The sequence below is a fragment of the Jaculus jaculus genome, chromosome 2, assembly GCF_020740685.1.
Source record: "Jaculus jaculus isolate mJacJac1 chromosome 2, mJacJac1.mat.Y.cur, whole genome shotgun sequence".
Lineage (NCBI taxonomy): Eukaryota > Metazoa > Chordata > Mammalia > Rodentia > Dipodidae > Jaculus > Jaculus jaculus.
Window position 1 is genome coordinate 87948865 of NC_059103.1, and position 26401 is coordinate 87975265.

Genomic DNA, 26401 nt, shown 5'->3' on the forward strand with positions numbered 1-26401 from the left:
CACACAATTACAGCACAAATCCCGTCCCAAACTTTTCTTTTATTAACCCACCACAATCTAATAATACAGTGGCATAGCTACTAAGTGGACTTTCATTATCGGATTTCACAGGCGACACTCTAACTATACAGAGGAGGAGTATGCAAATCCTCCAGGAGCATCTATAATCAGTCCCTGTGGTGTGATAGGAATGCAGCCCATGGCTGAATTGGCTTCTGTTGGAATGTAATCATGTGTAACATCCCTCTGACTGGATGACATCACGACAGCTTCAGGTCCTTGAAAGTCTTGAGGATGATTAGCTGAAGGAATTGGCTGTTTCTGCCAATCATAACCCGGCAGAGCTGCCTTTATAGTTGTGGAGATAGAAGTGGGAGGGAGGGAAAGACCAGCTCCAGCTAGGAGAGAGGCAGAGCCGTGGTGGCAGCAGCCGAGCAGGAGCAGCTGCGATTCCGGTGATTAAATAGTTCTTATAGCCTTTTTGCTATACAGGGTCTGCTCCCTGGTGTAATTCTTATGTCCAAGAAGGAAGCTGCAGTTTAACGGTGTGCTGTACAGAGGTTTGAATCATTCCAGCTGGCTGCTTGTTTTGAAAAGGACAATGTGTGTATAAATAAAAAGACTGCTGGAAGAGTTCAGACACTAGGACTGGAGCTCAGGACTGCTCTCCGGATACTGTTGAGGCAGATGGTGTGAACTGAGAGCTCGCTCTAATTAACCTGGAGGAAAGTGAACCTGAATCCTGGATATCTCTTTTTCTAACTCTGGATAAATTCAAGTTAGCAAAAGAAAAAAAAAATGAAATACTTCTCTAGGTAAGTTATAACTTAATTTGCTGAAACCTAGGTGTGTACAATAAATAGATTTATGTTGTTATGCTTTATATAAACAAGTGAAGCACTAAAGTTTTATGTGTGAAAGGTTTATGTAGAAGGAGATAATATTGTAAAGCCAATTTTAATTTCCCTTTCTGTCATGTGTATACTTACCTGTCATTATTCTTTGTAGAAGTTATATTTACACTATAAATGGCATTTGCATTTTTTCCTTTAAAACAGCAGTAGAACTTCAAATATTTTAAAGTTTTCAAACAATTTTACCAAAAAGAAACTCACTTGAGAATTTTATCTCTTTCCTATTAAAACTGCCCATTTTGCCAACTCAACCTCAAAAGGTTAACTATGGGGATCTAAATGTTGCCTTAGAAGTGTTACTGAGAACATAGCATTCAGAGTACCCAGGATGGGAACTAATCTTGGACCTGAGATTGACAGGCATTCTCTGTTCTGATGGTATTCTTTACAGAAGCAGCTGTCACAGACATTAGAAATTGTATGATGCCATCACAACTTGCTTATAAAGAAATAGATGGTTTTCTCCTTACTCCAATTAGGAAAGAAAAATAAATTCTCAGGATAATATGTGTCATATTTAATAAGCCTAGATTCTCAGGTGGACAGAACCAGCTCAGTGCTATTCCTGTAGATACCTCCAAATTTGTAAAACAAGCAATGTTATTTAAACATGGTTTCAATCATCCTTTCCAATACCTGTGTCTGAGAAAATTACAGTTTAAAAATCCAAAAGCTTATTTTCTTTGTAATTTGTTCTAATTTATAAATTAACATGTTTTCTGTTACTGTAATAGTATTTAGAAGTAATTGGTTTTATTTATTATGATAGCTTATATTGTGACTTCTCAATTTGTGCTGGAAAAGTTTTAATAGCTTACTATCTCATTCAAACAACTATGCTTGCTTTCATTGTATCATACATCAGAATATTTTTCATTAGTTAAGTTCAAACATCTTAAAATTAATTGCATAGAAAGATAACGATACATTTCCACAAATCAGATTTTAGTTGTATACTTTCTTGTCAACTTCATACTTTGACATCTTCTATTTCTTGCTAAACAAGGAAATTGATGAAGTAAAAAGTTCCTCCAGTCAGTTGAAATTTCCCTAAAATAGAAGGAAACAAGCTTTCCATATCAACAAAATAATTTTAATCTCTTTTATTGCAAGTGTATCAATTAAGTATATCCAGAAACTAAGGAGGTACAACATGGGTTTTTTGGTTTGTTCTAATGTTGTATTAAGTACATGTAAAGAACATGAAGTCCACTGACCAGAAGAGTCTAAGACTACAACTGGAACTCATAAACACAAGTGATGAATTGGGACATTATACTCATCTTGATATAGAAATGGAAATTTACGTTCAGTGCAATTGCTGACAATATTTAAATAAATATTCTTTTCATTACCTTATAGTGACCACATTATATAACATGTACATCTTTAGATGCCTATAATGAACTAATGGGAAATGTCTGAAGAAATGACACTAAGCAGAGTAGCCCATTTTATTTTTATATAATTAGCAACTGTCCACCCAGATGGATATGTAAAAATCTCTGTGGGAAAACTGTAAGTTGTACAACATATTAAATATAGCATTAAAATCACCTCTTAGTGGAATATATAGATATACTTATAGCACCATTCTTAAATACAAAGAGAATAAAAACTAATGATAGTATTATAATGTGTTTTAAGAAATGAATAATAAATATATCTGACTATAAATATAAATATAAATTTTGACTTTTCATATTTGAAAATCAAATAGAAATATAGATATTCATACACACACACACACACACACCTGAGGAAGGAGTCTTCTTTCACATTTTGTCTGATTACTGAAACTGTGATATCTGTTTTGTACCTGTTCTTTCTTGTAAAAATATATGCTATAATTGCATTTAAAAAACCAGTTTCCTAATTTAGTATAAACACTAGCATTAGTTCATAAGTATGCTAAATAATTGTTCTAAACCATAAAATTTTATCTACAAGAGGTTTAATGTATATAAGCTCTCCTTGCATTTTCTCTCGGAGTGGAGAAAGAGCTTTGAGAATAAAATCCAAAAGTCAAACTTTGTTTTTTCTCTAGTAGCATCTACTCAGAGAGAACAGAGAAGCATTTAGCATACTGTGTTCAAACTAGAACATTCTGGCTGGGGGAAAAGTAATAAGTAAAGCTTCAAAATCAACTCTGGCTGGAAGCCAGAAGTGACTAAGAAGTGTGCACCCAGAAGGCTATTTTTTTTCTAGCCTGAAATGCATTGAAAATACATTGTATTTAATCCTTACCTCTCCAAACTATAGTATAGTTAAAGAGAAAGTATATTTCCTGAATAAAGTAAAATTTAAAGTAGCAAGGGCTTTTCTTTAGTAAAGATTGCTATTATGAAATAATGTCAATATTCCTATCAGAAACTTCTAAAATACAGTAATTCTTGGAAGAAAAAGAGAGATGAGATGTACCATCAATATATCATCTTGGAGTAGCAGAGACCAAAGTGTGGCAAGTGAAGATGTGCCAAAATAGAGACCTATGAGGGTTTGAGTGAAACAACCAGCCTAGAATAAGTTCTAGTCAGTATGGACGTACAAATACCTTCCAGTGTTGTGAAACTAGACAACAAAAGGAAGGGGACATCATTCATTACATAGCCCAAATAGCTAGAAAATGATATGCTTGCTTTTTGCTGATTTATTTTTAGTTCACAAGGTGAGAGAGATGGGTCAGGTGTCAGACAAAATGCTATAGCCTCTAGCATCACAATGGAACAGTTAGCCAACCTCCCTTTTTAACACTTGAGGAAACTCTCGCCACACTGCCACACGGAGTGCGAAGAGCACTCTTTCAGCAAAACCCAGCAGCAAGAGTGGTTAGTGGTAACTCAGAGCTCACATGCACACAGACCACTTCTAAGGGTTCTTATCTCAGTTGGTTAAGGATTACTATTATATAATATTTTAGGACTGACAAATAAAATACTTTTGGTGAAATAATATTGAATTGATGATAGATTTCTTAACCAAATCCCAAATCTTCTGAGAAGGCTTTTCAAACTCCCCAGAGCTTCAGAGATTTCTCGGTGAATGCAAATAGCAACTAATTCCATGCTTCTGTCTCTGAAAATAATCTTTATACATTAGTGGATGCATTCATTTCCTTCGTCTCAATGTATTTGGTTGTATCATTAAAGATCCAGATAATTCAGGTGTGAAGTACATTTGACAAAGTAACTTATATAAAGACAAAATAAATAGTGATTTTCAAGTGGCTCTTTGAAGGACTATACATATAAAATGCCTTATATTTTTTTTCAAGAGACACTCTGAACAATAACTGAATAATCATGACTACTTAAAGGAAAGGGGACATCTGACAAAACACAAAGGGTTAAAGAGACCTATGCTTAAATGCTTGAGAACATAATTTGATGTATTTAGGGTATTTGTGAAACCAAAGTTGATAACAACTTATTATTAATTGTACAATTGAGATTTTTGTTCTAATGTCTAAATTCATACTTCTTTAAAATTATAGTTTAAATTATTTGAAAAGTTCGTAAAGACAGCAACTGATAGCCAAATGCCAGTCACTTACATATAAGCACAAATATTTTCATGTTCTTAAACCAGAATTACTCTAATTTGGACATTTTACCTCAGTATTTAACTTCCTGATTCTTTTGTCATTGTGCTTATTCTTGAGGTATAAAGATCAGATCTAGGTCCCTGTAAATATGTATGCCAAGCAAGTGTACTACTGCTGAGCTATATTTCTACTATTCATTAAATTCTTTTAAAGTTATGTATCTTCAGTTACAACCATGAAGTAGTTGAAAGTAACCTGACCTGGGTTAGTATGCTCAAGCACAACAGTAACTGAAGATATGCTTCCTTTCTCTCTCTCTCTCTCTCTCTCTCTCTCTGTGTGTGTGTGTGTGTGTGTGTGTGTGTGTGTGTGTGTGTGTGTTGAGGTAGGATTTCACTCTAACTCAGGATGACCTGGAATTTATTATGTAGACTCAGGTCTCCTGGAACTCACAGCTTTCCTCCTAACTCTGCCTCTTGAGTGTTGAGATTAAATGTTTACATTACCATGCCCAGGTAATCTCTTTTACTTCACTCCTTTACTTCTCTATTACCTTTTTACATCTTTCTTCCCCTGCCTTTTTGTTTTAGCTCTATCATCTCACTTACTTTGTTTTTTCTTCTGTGCTTCATTTCTGTCCTTCTTTTCTGTCTTTTTACATCTTGTTCTCTCCTCTATTTATTTTTCCTACTTTGTTCAGAGTTAGCACACATAGGCAGAGCTGGTGAGCAAACCAACTGTGTTTAGTATGTCAGCAATTATTAATAAAATGATGTGAATTAAACACAGAGAAAGTAGGGAAGGTGCATAGGAAAAGTGGGTGATGATACAATAAGCAATAAAAGACAAGTAAGCCAGGCATGGTGATATACACCTTTAATCTCCAGACTCAGGAGCAGAGGTAGGAGGATCGCCAAGAGCTTGAGGCCACCCTGAGACTACATATTGAATTCCAGGTCAGCCTGGGCTACAATGAGACCCTACCTCAGAAAAACTAAAAAAAAAAAAAAAAAAGAAGTGAGTAAAATAAGAGGAAATTTGCAACAGAACTTTAGTGATGTCACCCTGAAATTATGACCATTCTCCTATCTATATCCTTTGAACTCCAGCATATGTTCCCCTTTCAACGTCAATGCCATATTTTCTCTGAATCAAATACACCACAGCAGTAAAAAAAAAAAGATAATAATAAATATAAAGAATTCTTATTCCTTAACACCTTACTAATCACTTTTAAGAAATATTTTATAGTTTAAATATAGCAACATTCATATGCAGCCCAAAGGCCAAGTGCCATGCTAATAGAAGAAAAGAGAGAAGGAAAGACACTGTTCTACACATTGAGATGCTTTGGCTTGACACCATTCCTGAATCAGAAATTCAAGTGTAGACTGCTGATCCACAGAATTTGTCATATTTCATCAGACATCTCAAAAGAGCTCTTCTTGATGCACTGAATAGTCTTTCACACCTACATAAAAATCATTTAAACCTCAGAAATAAATATAGTAAGACTAAAGATTAATACAAGGAAAGGAAACAGATGCAGAGATGCATATGCTACTGCAAATGCATATGAATGTCCTAATTCTGTTCATTACTCTAAAGTGCAAGTGAATAATTAGAATTTGAAATCAAATTTGATTTGTTTCTTAACCAACTTTTCACTAATCTTTATGTCAGTCCAATTGAGGTTTTCTATACTATCATATGTAACATGAAACACAAGCATCAATTTGTAAATTATACACTTATAAATGTACCTGATGCATTGTGGTTTTCATATCTGTTTGTAAAGAAGCTTTCTTTGGAATAAGGCATTTTCTTAATTACTACCATATTAGGCTAAAATTGATCAATTGACATTAAACTCGATTTAGTACTTAAATCACTTTATTTCTGTCTTGACACATTTTTCACTTCTACACAGAAAACAGCTTTTGATTTTGGCTCAGTCACATCCATAATGATCCTGATGGGAAGGAATATTTTCTTTTCTTACCATGTGACAGACACCATTCAAGCTACTAGGGTAAACAAGGAGCTCTCAGGTGGCTTATATTTTTGTGGGAGAAGATAGAGAGTAAACAAATGGCCCATGGTAGTGACCATGAGTACCAGGACAGAGCCTAAAGAAGGTGTAATCCAAGAAGGCTACAGGGCTGGTTGGTGATGGCCTTTCTGATTAATTGTCACTCTGAAAATCTATCTCAAAGTTACATGTCAAACTCAGCCACATGATGTTTGTTATCTCACAGAAAACTGTGACCAGACCTATCCATTTCTCATTGTATGGAAGATAGCAGGTTGAAATTTTGTTCTGAGTATGGACTCTTCCCAGTGAATTTAGGATACAGCATGGTGGCATTGCTTGCTCAAAGAATAGGATAACTGACCAATTTTAGAAAATTGAGTTTTCAGTTTTGTTTCTACATTTTGCAGTTCTAAGTACTTGAAATGTATATGAGAGTAAATCATCTCAAATCATTCTTTTCATTTGTTTTCCAAAATAAAATAAAATAAATAAATAAACTCTGACAGCATAGAACCTTTAGCAGCAGAGGAGATAGTCTCCTTTCTCATTCTCCCAAATCAGTAGAGGAGAAAAATTATTCATTCCAAAACATCATTCAGTTAGCTGGAAATATGGAGCTAATGGGATGAAAATCAGAAGGATAAATGTAACTGTGTTTCATATATACCTGTATATGCATATGTATATATTACCTTGATCAATGACAAAAGAGCTTCCAACCCAACAAGAAGCAAAAAATTCATAAGGCATCTCTAATACCATAGAGAGAATTAAGAGAATCATAGTTCCAGTATCAGGGAACAGTTCTAATGATGCGGCTCAACACAAATTTGACATTATAGGGCCTACTTGTCAATTTCAGCTTCCTAAAGTTTCATTTTTAAATCTATTCTCTGATTTTCCTGTGGTGAAGGATGGACTAAATACCACTACCATGCACAGTCCTAACACAGTGATGATCATCTTATGTTGAAACTCCAGTGTGTGTCGTAGCTCTTTATATATACCAATTAAACAAAAGCTTTGTGAGGGTAGGAATATTTATAGAGTACTTAACCAATGCTGATAACATAGTAGGCAGATAACATGGGTTTGACCAATGCAAAATGTGAGGAAAAATTTGGTAATAAGTGCCTTGGAGAAATAATAATATATGAAAGAAAAAAAGGGGCTACAAAGGACCAACATAATTACAAGTAAATGCACAAGGAATAGATCTCATGGTCTTGGCTAAAACTAAAATATGAAATACCTTGGTAATTCCTCTAAACAGTTTCATGAAAAAGAACATTTCCTAAAATTCAGTGAGAAAATCACTCAATCAAAATAATCAATTCAAGTTGGACTGCCTATTCAAATGATTTCTGACAAAAAAAAATGTCTACTTTGAGTAACAGATTAATGGAGGAATTCAAGTAATATAGTTGTTTTCACTATATGAGCTTAAAAATGTATGTACCTTAAGGCTTCAGAGTAAACATTATCCTCAACAAACCCTAGTGCTAAACCCAACCATTTTTGTACAGTAGAATTATTTACAAGTGTCTAACTTCTTAAGGGATATAAAATAATGAGTTAATGAAGGACTTTTAAATTAAATACATTGTTTATTCTGTTCTTTTGAGTCAGTCTAAGTATAAAATGTTGGAAAATAGGACCATACATGGCAATGGTAACAATGTATTCCAATAAATATGGCTTCTAAGCCTGGTTAGACTTTATTTGTGACATAACCTTCAAAGAGCTAATAAACCTTTGTCTACCTTGGGTTCTGGGTCTGTGAATGAGGTCATATTGTCAACTACAAAGAACTTCTGGAAAGGGTAAATGTGAAAATAAATGCAAAAAGTTACCAGTACAAAGTTGGAAGTTTGTAACATGTTAAGGTGATGGAATCAAGTTTTAATTCCACATATCAGTGCTCTGACATTGGCTTGCAGTATCATGTTTTATACAGATAGGAACAGACTTTTTCAAAAAATAGTATTTATTTATTTTTTTGAGAGACAGAGATAGAAAAAGAGAGATGCAGATAGAGAATGAGCATGCCAGGGCCTTCAGCTGCTGCAAACAAACTCCAGATGCATATACTACCTTGTGCATCTGGCTTACATGGGTCCTGGGTAATTGAATCTGAGTCCTTTGGCTTTGCAGGCCAGTGCCTTAACCACTAAGCAATCTCTCCAGCTCTATAATAGACTATTTTGAATGCACTTATCCCCTTCATTTGTCAGAAAAGATCTCCGTCAACTTTGTAGATCATTTCTAATATAGCTATACAATATATCTAAATATCAATAGGTAATCTAACATAAAGGATCAAACTTCATTGATTTATATTTTAAATTTTTTTAATTTATTTATTTGAGAGCGACAGACACAGAGAGAAAGACAGATAGAGGCAGAGAGAGAGAATGGGCGCGCCAGGGCTTCCAGCCTCTGTAAATGAACTTGTGTATCTGGCTAACGTGGGACCTGGGGAACTGAGCCTCAAACCAGGGTCCTTAGGCTTCACAGGCAAGCACTTAACCGCTAAGCCATCTCTCCAGCCCTTGATTTATATTTTAATTCATTATGGCCTTGAAAATTCAGCATAGGATAAAGAAAGATTATTGTAGGCCAGAATAAAAACAATTAAAAAAAAAGCATACTAACTTTACAGAAGAAATGTTGATTTCCTGTCAGGCAAGACGAAGGCAGTATTAGAAAGAATAAGAAAGAAAGGAGTGAATGTTTCAGAAAATGGAACTGAATAAAATAAAGTGCTGGACTGTAGCCATTCAGTAGACAATTGGCTCATTGTAAAAATCTTTATGCCCATTCAAAATATCACACAATAAACACATCAGATGCATGAGTAACCACCTTCTTTCTACTATCCATACTAGAAATCCCTCCCATGGAAGAAATTTGGACAATGTATTTCACTGCTCTTTATTACATATTGCAGTTACTGACCTAGACTGGAAGTAAAATGATAATGACCATATTCTTCAGTTTCACCACAAATCTATTTTTATGCTGTCAATTGATCTCATTGTTCTGAAAGCAAAATAAGATAGCCTTACATCCTCCTATTCTTTTTTCCCCAATATGTTTTGAAGGTGAATGTGTTTTACATTTCATAATCTTTCCTTATCAAATAGACTTATGGAATACATTATTTGTACATTAAAATTTTAAAATATTCATAAGTAATTTGACTAATAATTCTATCATTCAATAATAAAGCATTTATATAGGAACATCTGAAAAATCAATAACTTGAATATGGAACAGAATTCTTGAAATGTCTTCAAATCTCTTCTCATGAGTTTTTATTCAGCTTTTCAAAACTAGAAAATTTTGTAGCCTGGATTTGTGTTGGGTGGGAGCTTAATGCATACTATTTCCTGTTAGTGACCAAAACACTACTTTTTAATTTTAGCATATAAAAATTTAAAATAGCATAAGATATGAATCAATTATATGAAAAGCAGTAGGTGCAACAATGAAACTAAATGACACATTTCTATCCTTGATAAGAAATTACCCAGCTATTTTGCATGATGTAAAAATTAAGAATGATCTGACACAAAAAAAAATAAATCTCAGTTAATAGAGTAGCTTAGATATTAGAAAAACTACAGATAGAAAATAATCAAGAGAAAATAAACTATTTCATATTTGTAGACCTATTGCTAAGCAATGAAAATTCTATTTCTTTATATTGGAAAAACAGATACAGAAACAACAATAATGGGAGCTGATTTTAAAATGTGGGTTTTGTTATCAGGGTGACATTGGGTTGGTCATAGCACTTCTCTTAGCATTAAATTCTCTTGATACTCCCTCCTTGATTTATGAGAATAATCTTGTTAACTGGAATGTATAGTTGTTTGTAGACAAGATAGAGTGATCTTTTGGAATTTAGTTTCAATTTCCAGCTGTTCTAAGTGAGTAGTATTGGATATTACATAAATACCTTTCTGGGAATAATACAATATAATGGAACAAAATAAAAATGAAATTATATTATGAGATTTTTTCTGTACAGTACATAGCAAACTTAAGTTACATTTGCCCAAAACAACTGAATTTTATTTGGTCGTTTATGTATTGATTGCTTTAGATGACTACACAAGAAAATCTGTGATTGAGGATAAAATAATTTTTGTTACAGGAAAATTTCATTTGTAACAGTAAGGTAAAACCTTACGTAAATTCAGAAAGAAAATTATTAAAATATTCAAATGTAATTTGTAGGAGCTTCTACATATTTATTATGACTTATAGATACAATTGTAACACAACTAGAAATATATGGAATTCATATAATAAAACGCCAATTAAAAATAAATTTTAGTTGTTTTCATAATTTACATTTTAATGATGACTTTTGTAATTTCTTGAAATTAAATGTCATTTTTTAATGTTAGGCACCCATTTTTTCTCACTCAATTGTTCATTCATAAGTCACAAAGTAAATTTCTGTATTCTTGCTTCAATTATTTGTCTGTAATTTTGAGAGACTCCCTGACAATAGGAAAACCAAGGACCAAGTTAACATTTGCTGCTTCATGGATGACTGACTACTTCCATGCTTGTGTGCTGAGACAATTAATGAGGCTTCAAATCAATACTACATATGAAAGTGCTTACTAAAGAATGATTATTGAGCTAAACAGAAGCAATCATCAGTTGTCATTCATTTTATTGCCATTGGCTATAGCTTGAAAGCACTTAAGTTTATAGAAGAAAGAATTCCAAATGAATACCCCATTGTATTTTTTAGGATGAAACTGGTCATGCCATTCTTCTGCCTGGGTCTAGTTGTTGGCTTTCTCCCATATTTCAATTCTTTGTATCCTCTTTCTTTATCTCAGAATCTAAATATTATCATTCTTCAATGATTAAAACAATTTATAACCCTATCTCAATTTGATGGCTGCAATCTGTGAGAATTTTCCTCCTTCTGTAGTCCCAGGGCACTTACTCTAAGGGATCTCAGCTAGGTAGTAAGCTTGTGCTCCTCATGGGGCCAACCTCCACGGTCCTTCCTTTTTCTTTTTCACTTGCAGCTATTTCCAGGTTGCTCACCACTTCTTCCTTCAATAATTACTTCAGCCTTTAGTTAAACTTTCCTGTGCTGAATTCTCTAAGGCTAGTAGTACTCATTTAATAAACCAAAGGCCAATTTTTAGTTAGATTCATACATAGGCACATAATCAGACATGTTTGCATCCCCTTCTTGCTCCTCAATAGTTTTCTTCATTAGCCACATTCCCTGCAGTGCTTTTGCCATGCTGGACATCTGTCATCTTACTAAACACACAACTCCTAGTGTTTTCACTCAATGTCCCCAGTTTTCTTACCAAACCCCTAGGAATTTCAGTATGGACTCTAATTTTTTTCCTATATATTCAACAAGCTAACAAGTGTTTTCTTTTGAGTACCTTATAGGTTTTTCAGAAATATTACAATTGACTCGTTTTTTTCAATGCACATTTTCTCTGCTCCCATATAACTTGTGTATTCCCTAATATTTCATTTATTATGCTGAAGTTTAATGGCTTTTTACTTAAATGTGTCAAAGGATAGACTTTCATGGACTTGACAAAGTGGAGACAGTAGCTGGTAGAAGTGTGCTTGGTACATAGTAGGTATTCTGTTATTATTGAGTGAATGACTTTGATGGCCTGGAATCCTGGGTGATTCATAGTTTTTATCTACATATTCAGTCAGTCCTCAACTAGAGACAATTCTATTTCTTATGTGATGAGGCAAAAATACTTCATCTGAGAGTGACTTCAGCCTTATATATCTAAGAAACAAACACAGCATTCATTCTTTCATCTCTTCCTGAAAGTAATTTCTGTGGTCTGAATGGATCACTATGACAGTATTTAAGAGAAAGGGGGTAAATGGAAAGGAAAGAAGTAAACAAAGGAACAAAGAAATATTGTCAGAAGATGGTTTTCAAAGGATTCATGGGTGCTGAGGAATTGAGAAAAAAAAAACTAAAAATTTTAGAAATGTCATGTTGTTTATGAGTTAAAACTACTTAATAATGTTTAAGAACTATAAGTGAAGGACATAATTTCTTTTAACTAAATTTATATGGCTCTTAAATAATACTTCCCAGATATATCCTACAGTTTACCTGTATAAGGACTCAATTTATTAAGTGCTAGAATCTTATGTTGAAATAGCATAAAATAGAGTGCTCTTTTCTTTACCCTATTGGAGCAGTGTTGAATTACAAACAAAATTGGGCAAAAGGCACAAAGAGTTCCTAGAGACTTATTCCATCCCAATGCATAGCTCCCCAAATAGTACTATACCTTATCATCAGTAAATCAACAATCTTTATCATGTACAGCCCATAGTTTAATTTATTACTAATCATGATGCCAGAAAGAGGATCCATATGAATTTTAGGCCAGCTAGGTACCATGGATAGAGTTCCAGGATAGCCTGGGCTACAGTTAGACCCTACCTTGAAATAACAAACAAAAAATTTCCTATAGATTTTGACAAGTACTGATCTGTATAATCATCAAAGTAAAACAGAAAAGTTTCACTATCCTAAATGTTCTTTTCCTACACAAAATATTCAGTCCTTTCTCCCCCAGATTCCTTGTAGTAATCTTTTTACAGTCTCCTTATTTCCTTATTCAAAAATTTTCATATTTAGAATCAGAAATATTTTCTGATTTTCATATTAACTAATGAAGTGCTACATAGGGAATTCCAGATCAGCCAGGGCTAGAGTAAGACCCTTACTCAAAAAAAAAGAAGGAATATGCATTAGTAATATGCATTTTATGTTCCTTGTATATATTTTGTAAGTCACCAGATCATTTTGTGCCAAGTAATATTCTTTAATTTTACAGATATACCAAAGCTTATTTGCATATTGAAGAACCACTTTGTAGCTCACCTTTTTTTCCATCTCTGAATGAAGTTCCTTTAAATAGGTAGGACTTTGTAGTCTCTCACTGGCCTGGAATTAACCAAGTAAGCTAAACTGGCTGTCCAGAAACTCTGAAAGATTCTATTCCCACTGTCTGGGTTCTAGGATTACAAGTGCCTTACATGTTCAGATTGTTTTTTTTAAGATAGGTTCTAGGATAAGAAATTAGGTAGGTCTTTATATTTGCAAGATAAGCACTGTACCAAGTGATCTATCTCACCTCTCTCCAGTCTATTTCTAGAGCCTTATTGGGTATCTTTATACCTCTATTCATCAGTAGTCTGTTTAGTATACTCTTTAAATTGTGTTGTTGTTTTCTTGATATTGAATTTTAATTATTTACATATTTATATTTATCACATATCACAAGTGTCTTCTCCTAATGTCTAGCTTGTCTTCTCATCCCCATCACAATGTCTTTCATGACTAAAATTCACTAGTAAGTGGAAGGACATGGAGGTTTTTCTCCTTTCTTGGATTCTAGAAGTTTTATGACTTTTTATTATGCATTTACAGTCAGGCAAGTCTACCTCATATTGGAAACGGTTTTTGATCCATTTTATTTAATTCTTGAGGAGGATTTCAGGTCCTTGTGTTCTTATTACATTACAGGTCTACGTCTTTAAGCAGCATCAAGAGCATGCAAGTGCTTTTGTTCTTTTGACAAAGATGAGTTGCTCTATTTTTTTAAAATATGCTTTGGGACTATTTATTGCATTGAACTGTTTGTGCTTTCATTAATACTATACTATCACAACTGTACATTTTAAACTCTTGGAATTTGTTGATATAAGGCATTTTTATTCCTCAGTATTAGATTGGTATAATATGCTTTTTGGTCTCCAGAGGAATTTTGTTTTCTTTTATCAATCCCCAATACCATATCCTTTCTTAAACCTTTCTTAAGCCAGACTGTTAGAGTAAATCCTTCACTGGTCTCTTGCTTCTTGGCCCTAATCCATCCAATGAGCTCATCAAAAGATAAATTTCTTAAAGATAAAACCAACAGCCAGGTGTGGTGGCACATGCCTTTAAACCCAGCACTCAGAAGGCAGAGGCAGGAGTATCACTGTGAGTTTGAGACCACCCTAAGACTACAGCGTGAATTCCAGGTCAGCCTGGAATAGAGTGAAACCCTACCTCAAAAAACAAAAACAAACAAACAAAAAGATAACACTAACCATGCCACTCATCAAAATCACATATTTTAATATTTATCAAATATTTAAGACATTTGAAAAATCATAATTTTAAATGGTCTTATCCTGTCTTGTGCCTACTTTTAAACCCAATTTTCTATACACTTGTTCCTCATTACTGCCATGGATTAGTTTTAGGATTTAGTTCTATAATAAATTCTGTGTATGTTTATATAAAGCATTGTAATATTTATATATAACCTGTATATATCTTCCTATGTACTTTAAATCATCACTGGGTTGTTGTTCATACATAAGACAACATACATGCTACAGAAATTATTGTTTCATTATATTATTTACAGAATAATAATGAAAAAAGACTGTGTTCAGGTTAGACAAAACTATATAGGCCAAACTGCACAGAACACAAATCAAATGCCAAATACAAATGGGTTTGAACCAATGAGTTCTGGAAAGATACTGAAAATCTATAAAATGGTTAAAGATGAGAGTAGAATATTTTTGCCAACTATTTGATTAATGTTGCAGTCAGGTTCACATTGCTGGTGGAAATCACGCACCAAGAGAGGCTTGTGGGAATAAAGAGGTTTATTTTGGCTTACAAGTTCAAGGGGGAAGTTCCATGATGGCAGGGAAAACAACAACATGAGCAGAGGGTGGACATCACCCCCTGGCCAATCTAAAGTGGACAATAGAAACAGAACAGTATGCCAAACACTAGCATGGGGAAACTGGCTGTAACACCCATAAGTTCACCCCCAACAATACACTGCCTCCAGGAGGTGTTAATTCCCAAATCTCTATCAGCTGGGAACCTAGCATTCAGAACATCTAAGTCTATGGGGGACACCTGAATCAAACCACCACATTCCTCCCTGGCCCCCATAAATTGATTACTATACATGATATAAAATGCAATACACTCATTCATCTTTAATAGTCCCCATAGTTTTTTATCAATTCCAATGATAGTCAAACATCTCCATAATCCAAGGTCTTTTAATTAAGCCATAATACCAAAAAATAACCTCAAAAGAAACCCATAATGGCACAGAATAAATATTCACACTACAAATTCAACTGATATAAGAATTAAACAGGGCAAACATCAAACTTTGTAGCTCCTAGTCCAACAACTCTAGTCAATGACAAATCTCCAAGTTTGATAAGTCTAATGAGCAACAAGTCTCTGGTATTCCAATTCCACCCTCCACCCCTCCAACTAGGCTACTCACAGTCCTAGAAAACTTCATCAGGATCAGCAGCTTTCCTTAGCAGCTATCTCCTGGTCCCAGCATCTCCACTGGGTCTCCACTGAAAACCATGGCTCGTCCTCATGGTTCCATCAGGTCTCCATGCAGGCATCTAGAAAGCCTGTTTCTCATTGCCCATGGCCATTTCCAAGACACAAGACCATGTTGCAAACTCAACAATCCTCTTTCCTGTTTCTTATACTCCACAATATCAGGTAGGGTGCCAAATTGTTAATCCATGGGGAGAATAAAGCAGACTTTGAAAAACAGTACACTTCTTGAGCACACAGGCCCCTCCAAAAGAGTCTACATTCTTTCTGTTGTCCCAGTGAAGGTCAGCTAGCCCAGTCTCAAAGATTATTATCTCTCAATGGTAGCTGAATGGGCAACAGTTCACCCAAAGATTTTCCTTTCTGTGCTATATCCCTCCGCTCACTCCAGTTCATTTCTACAGGAAGCAACCCTGCACAACTTCTCAGAACACGGACATAAGAGCAATCCTCTCACACAAACTGCTAGCCCAGTCCAAGCAAAGCTCTTTCTCACCCTCATAAGCCAAACCTCACAGTCCATAGTTCTTAGTGTAGTCAAGTCTTTCAATTCTAACCCAAATAGTCCATCAAACTGTACTTACAGCACTGCAAGACATCTCTGAGGTCAAGGTTTCAAATCCTTCCACATTCCTCTTAAAAATGAGCTCCAAAATGCCAAAGCCACAAAGCCAGGTGTCTAGCAGCAATCCCACTTCTCCATACCACTTTACTGTTGCATTCAGATTCACATTGCTGGTAGAAATCACCTAACAAGAGCTTCTTGTGGGGGAAAAAGGTGTATTTTGGCTTACAGGCTCAAGGGGGAAGCTTCATGATGGCAGGGAAAAGGACATGAGCAGAGGATGAAAATCACCTCCTGGCCAATCTAAGGTGGACAATAGTAACAGAAGAATGTGCCAAACACTTTCATGGGGAAACTGGCTATTACACCCATAAGCCTGCCTCCAACAATACACTGCCTTCTAGAGGTGTTAATTCCCAAATCTCCATGAGCTGGGAACCTAGCATTCAGAACACCTAAGTTTATGGGGACACCTGAATCAAACTTCCACAATTCATAACTACTTTGAAGTGTGTGGTACATATTATTTTAACTTTTTAAAGTTTCTAGAATTTCTAGAGGGGAGATTCTAAATGTGGTAAAGGTGATTTGAGGGAAGGTGAATTGGTCAAAGCAGCAGCATTGTAAAATTATTCTTCCTGCCAATGTACTGAAAATTTAACTGTGGAATAAAAATTGGGGCAAAAAAAAAATCCTTAGGAAAATATTTCAACAATCCAGTTTATAAATAATGCTAATTTTGACTATGACTGTATTTGTGAGTTAAATTTATTCAGTTACTGAGTGTATTTTACTTTCTAGTTGCCTAATAACTCTGCTGAGATAGCAAAAAAAGGGACATATTTTTATGCATATGTGTCTCTATGTCTAAAAAACATGGAATTGCCATTTACTTATATGGGGAAACAGTGAGAGGAATTAGTTTAAGGTTCAGAAAATAGGTTAATATTGTGGTTGTTTAGGTACGAGATATTCATTATATTACAAAGTGGAAATACCAATTGAGTAGTTAAGTAAACACATGTGAAGTGGTAAAAATTTTAGCTGGAGATATAAATTTTGAAATAAGTTTATAGATATTACTTTTAACCATAAAGTCATGTAAAATCACCATGAAAATAAATATAAACAAGAAGGAAAAGGGTCCAAGGACTAAACCTTTGGGAAAGACATGGGCAAGAACTATGACATGTATGACATGTTACTAGGAAGTCACAGAAATTATAAAATTTCCTGGAAGCTGAAGTCTGATTTCATGTCAGTGGCAAGATAATTAGGAGTGTGATGTTGTGCTTATTAAAGAAAAAAAAAGTGAGCAGAAATTGGCAGCTAGATTTACAACATGGAGTTTGTTAGTGACATTTCAATGGAGAAATGTTGATGGATTGGCAAGGTTAAGCCTGGTTGGAGCAGGTTCTGAAGAAAAATGGACATGACATAGCTTTTCAAAAACTTTTTTCTGTAATATGAAAAGGAATGGTATGATGGATTGTGGGGAGGCAAAACATGATGGGAACAACAGAATCCTTGTTTGTTGGAGTGAACAGCTCAGAAGAGAAGGAAAGAATTACTACCATTGAATGGGGCAAGAAATCTTTCCTGAGCAGCATTTCAAGGAGCAGAACTTGTGCATGGTAGAGGGGTCTCGTGAGCTAGAATAGATAATTCAGAATAGGTACTTCATCCAAACCGGAATGTGCACCAGTATGTGTGGTGAGGGAAATTCCTTTCTATTTGCTACTGTCTTGTCTGTGGATTAGAAAGCATGGTAATTAAATGAGACTGATGGGAGAAGACAAGAAATAGCATATTCCACAGTTAGAGGAATCCAGGAAAGGATACATAGAAAAAATGAGCAACAATAACCAAAAAACAAACTTGCTGACTGTGTTAAGAACATAGTGAGGCAATTGATCATGAATTTAAAGAGCTTGATGATCTCACATCATCTGGAGTTCCTACCATATATCTGGTCTTATTTTGAAAACATGAATAATGAAACTAGAGGGGGAAAGGATTTAAGAGTATGTGAATTAGAAAAGAAATAATGACTAATAATATGTAATAGTAATAATATAATTTATAGAGTAAGGACTGTGAGTCTGCAGGAGAGTAAAAATAAAAGGGCCAATATGCTAAGGTATTCTGGGCCAAAGATTGGGTAAAAAAGTAGATGGGATAACAGATGAAGTGAGATAATAAGACAGGGGGCTGGAGTTCAATAGAAGATATGAAACCAATACCAATTAGCTGGAGCTACACATGGATTCAAAACAAAAAGACCTAGAAGTAACATTGGTAGAGAGAAAGATAACAGAGCTTTTCACGTGTTTAATTTCACGTTATTTTATATCATTTTTTAATAAGTGTGTTTGGATGCTTTATGATTTAGGCTTTTTATTGTAAAAAATGATGTGAACTTTTACTTTTAAGATATTTATTGATATAGTAGAACCATTTATTTCTTTGTTTCTCTAATCCCACCAAGATTAGTTTACTTTTATGCATATATTATTTATATCTATATACATGTTTATATGTGACAAAAATATAGGTTTGTATGCATACCAACACATACTATGACTTTATTAGATTGAAGTATGCATACTTAGCAATATCAGAATTAAATAGATATCATGGCCTTCATCTGAATAAAACACAAAATTCTTGGTACAATTTTATTCTATTTATGCATTCCTTGTCTTTATGATAGTTTTCATATTTATTAGATTCACTGTATGTTTAATCCTTAAATCTTCTTATGAAACATCATATGTTCAGGTTAATTAAGATTAATTCATATTATGGGTATCTTTTAATTTTTTATCTATGCAGGAAGTGTGACTATCTTTCTATGTTTGAGAAATTTATAATCCAGAGCTGCCACTTTAATCACAGACAAAATGATCTTTCAAATCTTCCTCACAGTCATATCATGAACATAATAACTACCAGAATATACTCTGATATATCATTAGTGACTTATGAATCAAGAGCTAATAAAGTGAAAAGTGAACTAGGTGTCTTCACTTACATCTCTGCTCTTAATGTATCAGTGCCAGTGACATTTGAAGAATAACCCAGATCCTGGCACTTGCAAGGCTTCCAGGGATGTGTTAGGTCCCTGGCACCTTTCAACATAGACTTTTATGTAGTGTGTGTGTGTGTGTGCATGTGAATATTGAATTTAGTCTAATATTTTATTTACATGGTTTAATCAACTGGATGTTTGTATCCCAATTATATTTTTCACTTCATAACACCATGTTAATCATGTTTGACATAATCTTTGAGAGCGATTGAGCAAACTTTGTTAGTAAATAAAATACTTTAAAATTTTTAATGACTATTTTAGCAAAATATCCTTAAAGATAGCCTCAAAACATGAATAAAAATGTCTACTATATGTTTGTGCATTTTACTAAAGAATATTGATTTATACTGAAAAAAAAACATCTGGAAATTCCTAATGTCCTGAGTATTAATAATAAAGTTTAAAAAATGCAAAAAAATAATATTGATTTAAATATGTTTCATTGAATATCTAACCTCCTAATGATCCATTATCTTTCAAATAACCTGCAAAGCAGCCTCATATGTGCAGATATTTTACAGATTCTCAGGTAAACGATAAGTTATCATGAAAGTACATAACATTGCAGCTCTATAATATAACTTGAATAGTACATTCATGTGTCAGGTAAACTGCCTTTGCAAATCAATCATCATGCCATTGTAAATTGAAATTATCACCTCAATTTGAAGTTATTTCAAATGTGGGTCTGATATTTTATATTACTATCTCATAACTGAGAATTAAATCTCCGACTAACATATTTGTTTTCTGTAAATTTCTTGTTTGCATATTTTTCTCACTATTAATTTTGTGCTAAAACTATGTTTTAAAGATCTAACATACCATTTAAGTAGACCTAGATTTTTAGGTAGTATTTAATATTTGGTAGATGAAATTTATTATACTTGTATGTTCATATAAAAGATAATGTAAAATTAATTTCTATACAACAAAAACTATTGTATCTTATGACAAAATATTAATACATAAAACAAATACAGATATATTGTAGTTTGGAACTAATATGTGAGAAAATTTGTTTCACACGTATTTGATTTACAAGAATTTACCTTTATTCACTTAAGAAAAGCATTTAGATCTTAAACTTCGCAGAAATTAGCATCATGTGAAATGGAAGTTGATTCAGTGATTTCTCCCTTGTGTAAGATAGCAGCCAAAATCAAAGTGTACAGTAAAAAAAAAATTAAAAATAAATGAAACTTCAAAAGCAAGAAACCATATAAGCCATATAAAATTAGTTTATCATTATAAAGGTTCAAATTGACTAAAACATATTTGGTTTGCAATTATGACTTAATTGCTGTTTTGACATTAAAATTGTATTATTTTTCCTAATGTGGACAGATAATTGTCCCAAAAGCAGGGTTACCATCACTGTGAGGATTCATCTACTTTGTGTTTTCTTTTGTCTTTAAGACTTAAATGGAACACAGATGTGATTGGTCTATTTTATAGAAGAAAAGAAAGCACATATTGCCCTCTAGTGATGAGAAAGTTAGGGGAACCAAAGTTTATTTAGCAATAGATACATATTCTAAAAAACAAATGTTTTATTATTCTCCTTCAAATAAGGGACTCTAAGACCAATATTTTCTAACACTCCAAAAACAAATGGCAAACAGAATTGATTAACCTATCTCTCCAGATCATGTAATAAAAATAATAAATATGTTGAAAATAATGTTGCTCATTATAGTTTTAATGATATATGGTTGCTGATGTTGTAGGAGTCTCTCAATTCTTGTCTTAATGGAATAAATACAATCAAGAGATGTGGACATTACGAATATAGTTTCCTTTGGGAAATTCATACCCTTCCCCTTGTTTCTACTCGTTTGACTATCTCATAGCCACCTACAAGCTCACTGATTTCCCTGCCCCAGTTGTCTCAACCTTACCATTTTAACCCTAATGTTCATTTTAACAATAACAGTACACATTTTCATTAATGCTTTATCTATATCTCCTTTACTTTAGCAAAGAAGGTACTATACATTATCTCCTAGACATTTATAATTACATAGGATTTTATTATAAAAATAGCTTCAACTATACTTGAATTGTTAAAAATTAAAGAACATTCAGTATGGAGCATATATCACTCAGCTTACAGAGATAACATTATGGGCTCTATACAGCCTGAATCCTGGCCTATTGAGTGTTGTATTTGTTCTCCTGAAATTCAGAAACTTACAAAATAAAAAGGAGTGAAAAGTTAACTGGAATAAATTTTCTAGAAAATAGTACACAAGTCAATAATTTGAGTAGCAAGAACAACCTAATTCTCATTGTATTTATAAAATGATAGACCTAAAAGTAATTTCTAGGAGGAGTACTTACTTAAGATCACTTCATAGATCCCATCTTACTGAAGTAAAATACATCAGTGTTAACATAATTGAAGTATCTCTAGACCTATGGAGCTCTGTTGTGTGTACAGATACAATGTGCGCAGTGGTAGCCCCCGTGTTACTTGCTCTTGCTTCCCCAGTGTCATACGTGGACTCATTTTATGCCCTTTTCAGGCTTCTTATGTAAGTTAAACATGCAGCTCTAGCTTTTTGACCTATGACTAATCACCTAACCATCTCCCCAAATGGTCCCCACAACAAGTCAGCTGTGGGAGCTCTCTGACACATGTAGCAACATAGCTTTCTCCATTCCTGTGATTCAGTGCCCACGAGATTGGCCAACCAACACAGGCAACTGACTACAAATGTGTTGGCAAATTGTTCAGAAATCTTGGCGATAATCAAAACTTAAGCCTTAGGAATTCTAGAACCTTCTAAGTATCTAATATTTATAAAAAATATTTAAAATAGATCTACAAATATGTAAAACTGTGAAAAATTGGTCTCAGAAGCAATTTCATAACACAGGAAACAATATCATAATGGCCAATTAATAAACTTTAAGACACTTAATACAATTTATTTTCCACTTATCAAAAACTGATGTCAAGAGAACATCATTCCAATAAATCTTTCACTAAATATGAAAACAAGGAACATCAATTTCACTAATTCAGTGGATATTATTAAAGACTTACTATTTCTTTTAATTTACTAACTGGATTATACTTTCAAGAAAAAGTATGGTAACAGCAAATATCTATAGACTAGGCTATTGAAAATATATTCACATGTAGAAATTGAAATGTAAGCTTTACTAATTTCCATAATATATCCAACAGAACAGTGATGATCAGATTTTCACTCCAGAAGTTAGAAAACTAACCTTTGCCTTGTACCTTAGGGTGGAAAGATGCATGATATAAATAAGTAATTATTAATTCTGATACTTTTTCTGTTTGTGAAATACCAGTCTACAAAGATGAGATTTACCTTTGAATTACTCACAGTCTTTGACTGCATGGCAATCCATGAGTAATTATTAAGTTGAGTTATATTGTGATTTAGGCTATCCCATGAGGGCACAATGGATCCGCTATTTAAGCAAGCTTGTGGAAGGCCAAGTGATATTCATCATGTTTCCTATAAGCTGAATTTCATGAAATGAAAACAGTTGGTCAAAGCTAGAGACAAAATAGACCAAGTCATTCATTTCATACCTGTAAATAGTTAACATCTTGAAAAAAAGTCCAACATCAGAATGATGAAAGAAATTTGTAAGGAAAAAATTCTTCTCAGAAAGTTAAGTCTATATATGAAGGAAAAAGTTAAGGTAAATTTGTTCAAATAGAAGTTGGAGGTGAGTGTGACAGGAAATTTTGGAAAGATGAATTTGAGCTAAACTTGTTAGGAAGACAGAGTTGGGCCAACAAACAGAGTAATATGTGCATGGTAAGCACTGAAGCTATGCAGATTTCAAAGTGTGGTCATTACCAAACAAAACCTGGGTGGACGCTGCTACTGGTCACTTGCTAGTAAAGCTTTATCTCCAGCCCCAAGAAGAATGCCACTTGGAGTAAGAGAGCTTGCTCAGTGGTAAAGGTACTTAATTGTAAATGAAGTGGGCTTGATTTCCATGTTCCAGTGAAAGGCAGATATACCAAGTGGTCCATGCCACAAAGTGGTACATGTGTCTGGAGTTCATTTGCAGTAACAGGAGGCCCAGTCATGCCCATTCTCTCTCTCTCTCTCTCTCTCTCTCTCTCTCTCTCTCTCTCTCTCTCTCTCTCTCACACACACACACACACACACACACACACACACACACACACACTCACTTTCTCTTTCTGGATTGCAAGATAGGGAATTTGGGATTTCAAAGAAATTTCTCAAAGCCTTGGGTCAAGGTGACATGTTTTATTCAGGGAAAGGTAGATTACACCAGAACTAAGTAGGTCACAGCAAACTGAACCAGACAACAACAAAAAAGCCTTATCTAATTTGTTTACAGCCTACCCAATCTGTTGTTTAATTCCCCTGGCCAGCCTTCTGGACAAAGCTATCTTGGCCAGTAACTCTTGATTATGTTTGTGGCATATTGCTTAAACACACTTTGGCCTTCATATCCTCCTTAGATTCCACCCCTGTCTATGCACTTACTTGGATCTAAGCCCACAGCACTGCCCCTTGGGCCCATAAGTCATGACAATATAGGGAACAACATACTATTAACAGACCCATTAAACTTCTTAGGCTTAGAAGGATCTATTACCAGACACGTAGATCATAATTTAGCACACTGGCTGTTGTGTCTTTTTTTTTTTTTTCTAATTTAACCCACAGGGTATCAGAATGTTATACAGCCACAGCCCCTTTAAATTGACTGTAGATGACTGCTTGATCCATCAGGCCTCAGGTGGTGAAGGTAGCATCCCTCCTTATAAAGGCTAGTTTTTGTACAGTCCTCACTTGTTAAGCCATATGGTCTAATTTGTGTGTGTGTGTGTGTGTGTGTGTGTGTGTGTGTGTGTGTGTGTGTTTGTGTGATTATTTTGGACCTAAGAGCTATTGGAGTTCCACTGTCAAGGCCCTTCCACTAAACATCCTCAATTGCTCCCAGCATACCCGTAATTTGACAATGTATGTATCTGAGCTATTACTGCCGTGGGGATATCAAGCAGGATTATACTCACACCTAGATGGGATATTCTATCCATACAAGGACCTTTGTTTCTGATGGAAAATAGACTCATAGGCCTGTAGGATGGCATACACTGTGAAGAAAGGTTTCTCTGTAAAAGCACACATTAACTTTTATTTCCTTCCATATCTGAGACCAGAATTTGGTGAGTGCCTATCCTTTGCCATGGACCCTGGCCCATTTCAACTGTGTATACAATGGCATCTAATGTGAAGGTCTGGCTGCTGTCTACAGTCTGCAGTGACTGTGCATGTCTCACCACACATTTGGTTGTCATGAAGGCCTTCTTGGCCTCACTTTTCTAACCCCAGATGGTCATCTTCTTCCCGTAGGCCATATAACTGTTGGAATATATGGACAAATGAGGAGTCAAAATCCTTCAGTGGACTCATAGCTCCTCAAAAGTTTGCAATTGTTTCATAATCACTGATGTGACGTAAGTCTGGATCTCATCCACAATGGCCACTGGTATCCCTATGGTCTTATGGGACCAGATAATTTTTTGGATGTTTCATGACCCATCCCCCCCAATGCTAGGGTAGCTCTCAGGCTCAAAACAGCAGCTTCAGCCTGACATTCCCAATATAGTGAAACAATGCAATGGTATCTGGCCTTTTTCATGTGGACATATCCTGGGCTACAAGCCCATGTGAATTGGAGGGCAATGGAGATATCCTTGTGGTAAGATGACAAAAATCCATTGTCTTCCTTCTTTGCTAAATTCAGGATGTTCTTCACTCTCTGGAGCAATATCAACAGAGAATAAAGGCATTTTCAATCTGCCATGTGGTGGCATTGTCAAGGTGAAAGTCAGTTGAACCATCAAATCAAAAATGTGGAATGTCTGGATGGATGTCATTTTGACCAGTACCTCTTCGGGCCTTTATGACTTCCTTACAAAGAGAAAGACAGAAGTTCCAGGGAAAAGATTGGGTCAAAAGGAAAGGGACCAAATGCATTCACTGAGAGTTCTTTCATGGAGGGCTATCAGCTCAGCTTCCCACCTGACTTTTGAGCCAGTTCAGCCCTACTTTCTGTTTTCCCTATAAAGTATAATGTTGTAAAGTGAAGTAGTAAGTTTCCCAGTTTTAGAAAACAAATGACATTGTGGAATAATCACATATTGAAGGAATATGATCGAAAAAAATGAATGTAAGAAAAACAGCATTTTTTCTTATAACTACTTATGGCACAATGTCAATTGAAAAGTTGAAATACATATTTTGTTTGTTTACAATCACTACATAGAATTATATATAAAGAATAAAGATAAAACATAACCTTCATTTTATTTTAACCTGAATTTTCAAGATTTCTGACAATACTTTCATAGTATGAAAAATGTGCGCACATTTTTATCAGGAAAAGTGCAGCTACATTGGTTTTTAAAAATATTTTACATATTACCTTTGTAGGTGAAATTTTTCAGAGAAAAAAAAATACCTGTTTACAAGAGAAAATTACATGCTATGTCATTGTGATTCTATAAACACCTTCTGTATTCTCTAGATAAATTAATGTGGAGAGAAAAATTAGAGATATGGAATGGTAGTGTTGTTCTGTGGATTGTCAGATTGATGCTAACACTCAAAATTAATTTCATCAACATAATCTTTAAGCTGGTAGTTTTAAAATCATCCAGTGCTAAATGGAAAACAATAACAACAACAAAAAAAGAGGTATTCTGGAGAGAAAACATCAAATAGAGAGAAGAAATGAAGAGGAGGTTAAAATAGAAGAACTTGGGTTGTTTTGATACTGATACCAGATGCA

General features: G+C 34.4%; 1 protein-coding gene across 1 annotated transcript in view; it reads left to right on the forward strand.

Moving 5' to 3' along the window:
- Positions 1-393: 393 nt before the first annotated feature.
- LOC101595240 (N-deacetylase and N-sulfotransferase 4) overlaps positions 394-26401 on the forward strand; it is a 405440-nt gene continuing 379432 nt past the window's right edge. The window contains exon 1 of the mRNA XM_004658542.2: positions 394-815. The gene's annotated coding sequence lies outside the window, so the exon portion shown is untranslated. The remainder of the gene's footprint in view (positions 816-26401) is intronic.